This window comes from Heterocephalus glaber, unplaced genomic scaffold (genome assembly GCF_053883595.1).
Source record: "Heterocephalus glaber isolate CG9 unplaced genomic scaffold, H.glaber_assembly_v1.0 deba00001555, whole genome shotgun sequence".
Lineage (NCBI taxonomy): Eukaryota > Metazoa > Chordata > Mammalia > Rodentia > Bathyergidae > Heterocephalus > Heterocephalus glaber.
In genome coordinates this window covers 9,794,798-9,802,848 of record NW_028258346.1, presented here as the reverse complement: position 1 = coordinate 9,802,848, position 8,051 = coordinate 9,794,798, and the positions used below count along the sequence as shown (strand labels likewise).

Here is an 8,051-nt window from a genome sequence, read left to right as displayed (position 1 = left end):
TTTCAAAATAGCCCAATGTTAAATTCTGGCATAGATGCTGCTGGGTGCTTTTAGCCAGATCTACAATGAGGATCCAGAGCAAAAAACAGAAATGAAAACTTTGCACTTTCATCAGAAAGGAAGTTCCTGCAAAGTTGGGACATAAAAGAACATGATTCTTGAAAGGTTAGCATTAAAAAGAGGCCATGCACTTTGCATCAGGACAATGGCAAAATGGCTTCAAAGCATCTCAGAAATCAGTAGAACTCTACCATTCACAAGCTGAAGGGTACAAAACTATCAAGCATAATGAGAAGACAGTCACTGGGATTCCTGCTCAAAAAGGGACACTTAGGAAATTGGTCCCTCAAGATTCATTTCACCATGATCAGCCATCTAGGAACTCCTGGACCACTGTAGCCATGAGGCAAGGGGACCTGTCTACTATTGTAACTGAAAGCAGATCTTAGCATTATCTAATGGTGCCAGTTTTACAGGTAAATTGCAGAGTTCATGGGATAATGGAGGCTTCCACCCAGATTGCAGAGGAAATCCTAAGAAGCCAGGAAGTATGCCTCTTACAGAAAAGTGCATGAAGCTGTGAGAGTGAAGCCAACCATAGGATGTAATATTTCTCCTGCTGGCTTTTCATGATACTTTGTCCCTATTTTTTAATTTTTTATTTATCTGTTTTGGAATGGGAACATTTTTCTAGGGTCAATGTATTTTTGAAATATTTTCCTTTTTTACAAAGTTTCACAGCTACAAGTTTTCCTTGAGTGTCAGGGAAGACTTTGGAATAGGGTTTTGTTCTTTTTATTTTTCTACCAATACTGAAAGTGTTAAAACTGGTCTCTCTTAGAGTTGGACTAAATCTGTTTTGCATAGTGACCTGGACATGAGTCTTTCTTGTAACTCAAAGTTGACTTGGTAGTGGGGGACATTCTACTCATCTTTGGATGCATCCATGGATGCATTCAGTTTCTGAAAATGTTGCCAGGAGGTGGGGCCTGTTTGGAAGTCAGTCACTGGGGACGTGTTCTAGAATTTGTCCTCATCTCTTCACTCTTCTCTCTAGTTCCTGGAGAGTTGAGGTTCTCTTCCTCCACCTTGCCTCTCTGCCATTCACTTTCTGCCTTGGAGCCAGCCCAGCATTCACTGAAATCTGCATGTCATTATTATATATACCTAAAATGTACCAATAAAGGATATACAGTTAAAAAAAATTCAATATATTGTAGACCTGCAAAGAAAGGGGGAAGGGAAAGGGAGGCGAGAGAGGAGAGGAGAGGGCAAGTAAACAAGCAAATCAGATCCAGAACCTGCGAAAAAATAACAACCGAATATACAAAATTTAGTTGCACTGAAAGAATATTTCAAAAATAATATTTAAACATTAAGCAAATTTGATGAAAGACATAAAAGTACAGATTTAAAGCTAAATTTACTGTAAAGAGTAAACACCAAAAGAATACCAAGGGGTTTATGCATCATGTACTTTAAAAATACAGGAGAATGAAAAAGATCTGAATGTTTGAGAGAAGAAATGCAACAGCTGTAAAAAGATCAACTGAGAGAGTCTCCCTGGGCCTCATGGCGGCTTGGAGGGCTGCAGGACTGCAGCTCCCAACATGCCTCGCAGCCGGGCCTGAAGCCGGGACTCTGAATGATGGGGACCCTGGGGAGCTTTAGGGGGGGGCAAGCGTGCGGTAGATTTTTTTGTGGAGTGCTGGGCCTGGGAACTGGATCCCCTTGGAAGGGAGGACGGAAGCCTGGGGCTCTGTGAGGAAGGGCTACTGCCACTGTGTGTTGGGGAGAGGCCGATACCCCATGTTTCCCCATCACCCCAGGAGTCTGGGCAGAGAGTGGTCTACACTGGGGGAGAATCTGCAGCGGTATTTCTGGAACAGACATATTTCTAGTTGTATGAGGTGGCCCAGACTCTAGTCGTGCTCCCTACCCATACTTGAGTAGCAGGCATTTCTCACTGAAGTGCAGGCCACCTTGTTTGTTTGCGTCTAGAACTCAGTCTCCATACTGTAACTGGAGATATGACCACTGAACCAGACATCCTCGCTTCACCTGTCTAGTTAAGTCATGAACTCAGAATGAGATGAGGCTTCATCAAAGCGAAGAAAACACCAAAGCAAGATAGTAAGGAATTGGGAATATGTATGTAACCATAATAAAGAAAATGCCAAGATCCTGGGAGACAAAAATGTCAAAATGTGAAGACGGTGAGAACAACTTTGACTTTTCAGTGATGTCCTATAATATATTTTCACAAGATTTATTGGAAAATAATTCACACCTTTACAGACACTGCCGACAGCCAGTATTACACTGGAGTTTCAGGTTTCCCAATATTCTGAAAGAAATTAAATACTTTGAGGGCCGGGGATTTAGCTCAGTGGTTTTGCTGCCTGCTGCGCAAGGACCCAAGTTTGATCCCAGGTACCAACAAATAAATAAATAAATAAATAAATAAATAAATAAATAGTTAAAAAAAAAAAAAAAACAAAGACTTAAACACTTTGATGCAGATGTAATTTGTCTCCAAGAAGTTCAAGATCATTATGGAACAGAAATCTGGCCAAGTCTGGAATCATTGGGTTATCACTGTGAATGTAAGATGAGCACAGGAAGGAAACCCAATGGCTGTGCCATTTGCTTCAAACATTCCAAGTTTTCACTCTTTATCAGTGAACCCAGTGGAATTCTATTGCCGTAATATCCCTCTCTTGGACAGAGATAATACTGGGTTAGTTTTACTCTTGCAGCGCAAGATCCCCTGTGCTGTACAATCCAAGGCAACATGATATTAAGCTGACCCAGTTGGCAATGCTGCTGGCAGAGATTTCCAGTGTTGCTCACCAGAAAGATGGGAGTTGCTGTCCCAATGTTATGTGTGGTGACTTTAACTCTATTCCTGGTTCTCCTCTCTATAGTTTCATAAAGGAAGGCAGGCAGAAGAATGAAGGACTTGCTATAGGAAAGGTATTTGGCCAAGGACAGTCCTCACAGGGATGAAGAATTTTATCTATTCCAATTTGGCCCCCAAACCTAGATATCTCACAAAGCTGTGTGTATGAGGTACAGCAGGTACCAAAAGTAGAAAAGTCAGATGGTGACTTGACATAAACACAGCTGGAGAAAACACAGCTGGAGAAAACACAGCTGAAAAATTACCTTCAAATTTACAGTTCCATTTTACCTTGTCCTCTGTTTATTCCCATTACTTTCCTGATACTGGAATTCCAGGAGTGACCACCTGTCATTCCCAAAGTGTCATAACTGTGGATTATATTTTCTACTCTGCAGAAAAGGAAAGCATTGCTGGGCAAGCAGGAGCTGAAGTTGCTTTGGTTGGTGGCTTGAAATGTCTAGCTAGAAGTTCTTACAGAGCAAGACTTACAGACTGGTAAGAGACTTCCAAGTGAAAATAGCTCCTCAGATCATCTGCCTTTATTGGCTAAGTTCAGAGTTCAGCTCTGACTTTTTTTTGATTATGTACATAATTTTCTTCCAACTTATGTTCTTTTACAATGCACGTAAGTTGTTGAGTGTTTGCATGTTATTTTTGTGCTGTGGAGTAACAGATACCAGAAGAAACAAGTTTACAATAATTTTCTTTTTTAATAATGACAAATATTTTCCTGACAGTTAAGATCTAAATACTCTTTCTTGTAACAGAGTAATATTTTTTATTCTAATTCTAGTAAAATTGACCATAGTTTTTAAATGTAACATATCTTTTTTAGTCTGCTTAGTGAAGAATTTCCTTCATATTTTTGGCAAGCTTTACAGTGGATCCAGACTACCTATATGGGTTCTTGAAAACCACAAGTTGGCTCCTTTCCAAAAGGCCTGGTTTCTTTGGGAAAGCCCGGCGTTTGTTGAGTCTTAATTAGTTCACCTAAGTAATCACTGGGTCTTTCACCAGCGTCCAACCATTTTAGTTTTTGAAGGGGCTTGATAATGCTTTTTAAATTATTCAGAATACTCACTCCATCTTATCACTGGTCTGAAGCATGAAGCATGGTGCAGTGTGTTGAGAAAATGTTTTGGAAATGCGGACTGCTCTGTCTAGTTAAGAGGATAAACCCTTTACATAAGCCCATTCCTTCTTTGCATGGCCTCAAAGAACCAGAGACTCTGGGGTTGGGCCTATTTCTCTAGCACCTTTTTTCTCCCTCTTTTTCTAATTAGCCTCAAGAATAGATCCCTGGGTTAGTGGAGACCTTTATTTTACTGAACCAATTCTGTAGAAATGTATTTTCTTAAGAAACTATCATTGGAACAAAGTGGCATCTATGGGTTTATTTTTTGTATGCCTCAGACACGTGAGGAAATTGTGAAACTAATGGGGAGATAGTAACCTGCAGTCCTTGTACTCTTTCAGTAGTCATCTTGACTCTCAAAGGACTCTTTTGTTTCTCAGATAGTTCCACAGTAACACAGCAGTGCAAGGTAGTGCTAACAGGTTGAATAAAGCCTGCAGTTGATTCTAGATAAGTGTTTGGAATAAAAATTTTTTAATCTTTGGCAAGTTGAAGCCCAATTTTTCCAGCACCATTTATTAAAGAGGCTATCTTTCCTCCAGTGAGGGTGTTTGGCTCCTTTATTGAAGATGAGATGGCTGAGTGTGTCTGGAGTTGTTTCTGCATCTTCTAATCTGTTCCACTGGTCCTCAGGTCTGTTTCTTCGCCAGTACCATGCTGTTTTTATAACAGTAGCTTTGTAGTATAGTTGCAGGTTAGGGATTGTGATACCCCCTGCCATGTCTCTGTTACCTAGAATTGCTTTTGCTATTCTGGGTCTCTTCTTGTTCCAAATGAATTTTTTGGATTGTTTTCTCAAGGTCCATGAAGTATGCTGCTGGGATCTCAATTGGAATTGCATTAAATCTATATAGCAGTTTTGGAAGTATGGCCATTTTCACTATATTAATCCTTCCTACCCAGGAGGAGGGGATGTCTGTCCATTTTCTGATATCATCTTCAATCTCTCTTTTAATAGGTAATGTGAAATAGGAAGAAAAGGGGCAAAGGGGAAGGAAGTGGGAAGCCTAGGGGAAAGGATAGAAGGGAATGGGATTAATACGAGAAAATGGAAAAATAGGAACAAAATCTTTGTAAATAGGGAGAAATGGAGGGGTTGAAGGGAGGGCTGGGCAAGGGTGAAAAATAAGATCCAAAAGAGATTATGTAAAGGTGCAAATTTCCAATGATGAATGTCATTATATTGTATACCTAAAATGTACCAATGATTAGAATGAATAATTGATATTGCAAAATAGGAAGAAAAGGTCCAAAGGGGTAGGAGTAGTGGGAGGGGCAGGGGAAAGGAAGAAGGGAAAGGAAAAATGCTGAGAAGTGGAAAAAATGGAAATAAAGTCTTTGTAAATAGGGAATGGTGGAGGGGGTGAAGGAAGGGCTAGGAATGGGGGAAAAATAAGAACCAAGATGCATCATGTAAAGATACAAGTTCCCAATGAGAAATGTAATTGTGTTGTATACCTAAAATGTACCAATAAAAGAATTTAACAACAAAAAAAATTTTAAACAAAGTAAGTGCAAATGTCTTCTTTGTTTTAGACAGGAGGCTCCAAGGGTTACTGGCATTTTTCCTAGGTAGTCATTTTGCACTTAATTACAAACATTTTATAGTGAATTTTTATTAATAGAATGTTCTAGTTTAAATTGGAAGATAGTAAGTCTTGGTTGGACCTTAATATTTTTGTATCAAATAACTTACTACAATTATTTTTTAAAAATCAGATGAAAGCCCCAAAGAAGGCATGAGGGTTATAAAGATTTGTCTAGTAAGAATTGTAATAAGCAAGTACTCTTAGATGTTTGATTTCTTCCTTTTTTTGGTTTTTATTTACAGTATTAAATACAGATAGTTCCCAGATTTTTCAGTTTCCCGTATATCGCTATGTCCTGACTAGCAGATGGAGTCATCATCAATTTGTAATGAGAGTAAAATATCCCTTTTTAGTATTGGGGAAAGAGAAATGAAAATTCATTTATTAATTACCTCTTTGAATTGAGTGAATTTATTAGCAAATAACTATTAACTGTAAGTCATTGTTAGCAAACTAAGATCCCTGAAGACCTCTGAGAAAATTTAGTTTTTTTATACCTAATGAATATATTGTGAATTTAGACACATTTCCTGTGCCTTACTTTGATAAGAATTAATCCATAAAATTGTTTTCTACTTTAGTTTATCAAGTGGAGTGTTATTGTGGACCAGAATCCAACAGACTAGTGTAACTGTCTCACAAATTTCTAAAGCTCCACTGAAAGTGATTATTTAAATTATCTATTTATCTATACTCTTTTTTTTTTTTTTTTTTTTTTTTGTACCAGGGATTGAACTAGGGACCTTGTGCTTGCAAGTCAGGCACCAGAACCACTAAGCTAAATCCCTGGCCTTATCTTTACTCTTTTGGACTAGAAATGTTGGTAATTCTGCTGGAGCCTCATATTTACCTGCCAAAACCAAATCAGATTAATTGCAGAAACCAAATCTCTCACAGTCTTACATGTTTTATAATCCAAGCTTTAAATGCAAAGAGAAATTGTAAAAATATTTTGATTTTGGGCCGGGGATTTAACTCAGTGGTGCTACAGCCTGCCTTGCAAGCACAAGGTCCCAAGTTCAATCGCTGGTATCAAAAAAAAAAAATTTTGATTTTACTATGTCTTTGGATATCAAGATAATATGAATGTTTGAATTTTTTTTTTGAACTGAGCAACTGTCTGCTTTTCACCCTTTGTTTTTCTAGCAAAACAAAGACCCAGGGAGTTCAAGGGCTTGGGGAAACAGGAGCATCAAGTCACTTGCACTTTGTACCTGTAAATTATGTAATAAATTATTGTACTCAGACGTCTGTGCCTACAAGTTCTGTGGTATGGTACGAAACTGTCTATGCTGGCCTTTAACTCTTCTGAAAACCATTTCATTACCTTTTCAGCCTGTATTACATAGGGTAATGCTAAAAGAAGGTTCATTGAGATGCCAAAATAATGTTTAATACAGAGTCTGGAAACTGTGAAAGAGGAAGGTGAGGATGATAAATTAGTTCATTAGAACAAGTATGAAATAAGAGGACAAGAAGAAATATCACACCATCTTATATTTTTCAGAAAGAAAAAAAAAGCAATCCTTAAATTATCCAGATGGTTTTATTCAAGTCCCATGCTATGTACAAACATACAAGAGATGAGAAAAACAGAAACTCAAAACACGCACTTATCTGGCATTCTCTAAAATACCATTATACAAGTTTTCATTTACTTAGAAAAATACCCACTAAAACAATCACAGTTTTTCTTAAAGATTTTTAAAAAATGTATTGGCCAGAACAAAGCCCAAGAGAATAAACAAGACTCTGAATTGTGTGTCAAAAAAATCGTACAAGGTTGTACATAAAACTATAGCTTACAAAAGCCTTGGGTATAGTAAGAATACTGAATTAAGATTTCCAAAGTTCTATTTACCAATATCCATTAATAAAATCCTTACGAAATAATTGACTTAGAAAAAGTGAAATGTTCGTGATTTCAGTGTATATAGAAAATACTAAATATCACTTTCTGAAATAAAGTATACTTAAAACAGCATAAAAAAAGAAAGATCAATTGACATAGGAGCAATTTCTCATTTGAAGGCACAGAAGCCAGGAGAAAGTGGTATATCATTTTTAAAAGGCTGAAAAAAATCCTGTCAACTGTAAATTCTTTAGCCATCAAACTATCCTACAAGGTAAAAAAAAGTATATCAAAACATTTTCAGATAGGGAAAAACTAGAAATATTTGCCAGTAGTACAATTTCCCTAAAATATTTGTAACAAGGGTGTTATAAATCATATTAAATGACTCTAAAAACTTAGAACACTAGATGATGCTTATGACTGTATTTAAAAGTGGGAACAGTACATTAATCTCAAGCCGATCCTTGACATGTTACTAAAAATTATAAAATGTTCTTGCCAGTAGGCTGTATTAAATTATTTATGTATATTCTTCCTGATGGAGAAGAAAAATACAGTACAAAGAAA

The 8,051-nt window shown here is 37.3% G+C and overlaps 1 pseudogene; it reads left to right on the top strand.

The window, feature by feature from the left end:
* Positions 1–1,809: 1,809 nt before the first annotated feature.
* LOC101698487 (RNA 2',3'-cyclic phosphatase ANGEL2-like) lies at positions 1,810–3,474 on the top strand (annotated as a pseudogene).
* The last annotated feature ends 4,577 nt before the right edge of the window (positions 3,475–8,051 follow it).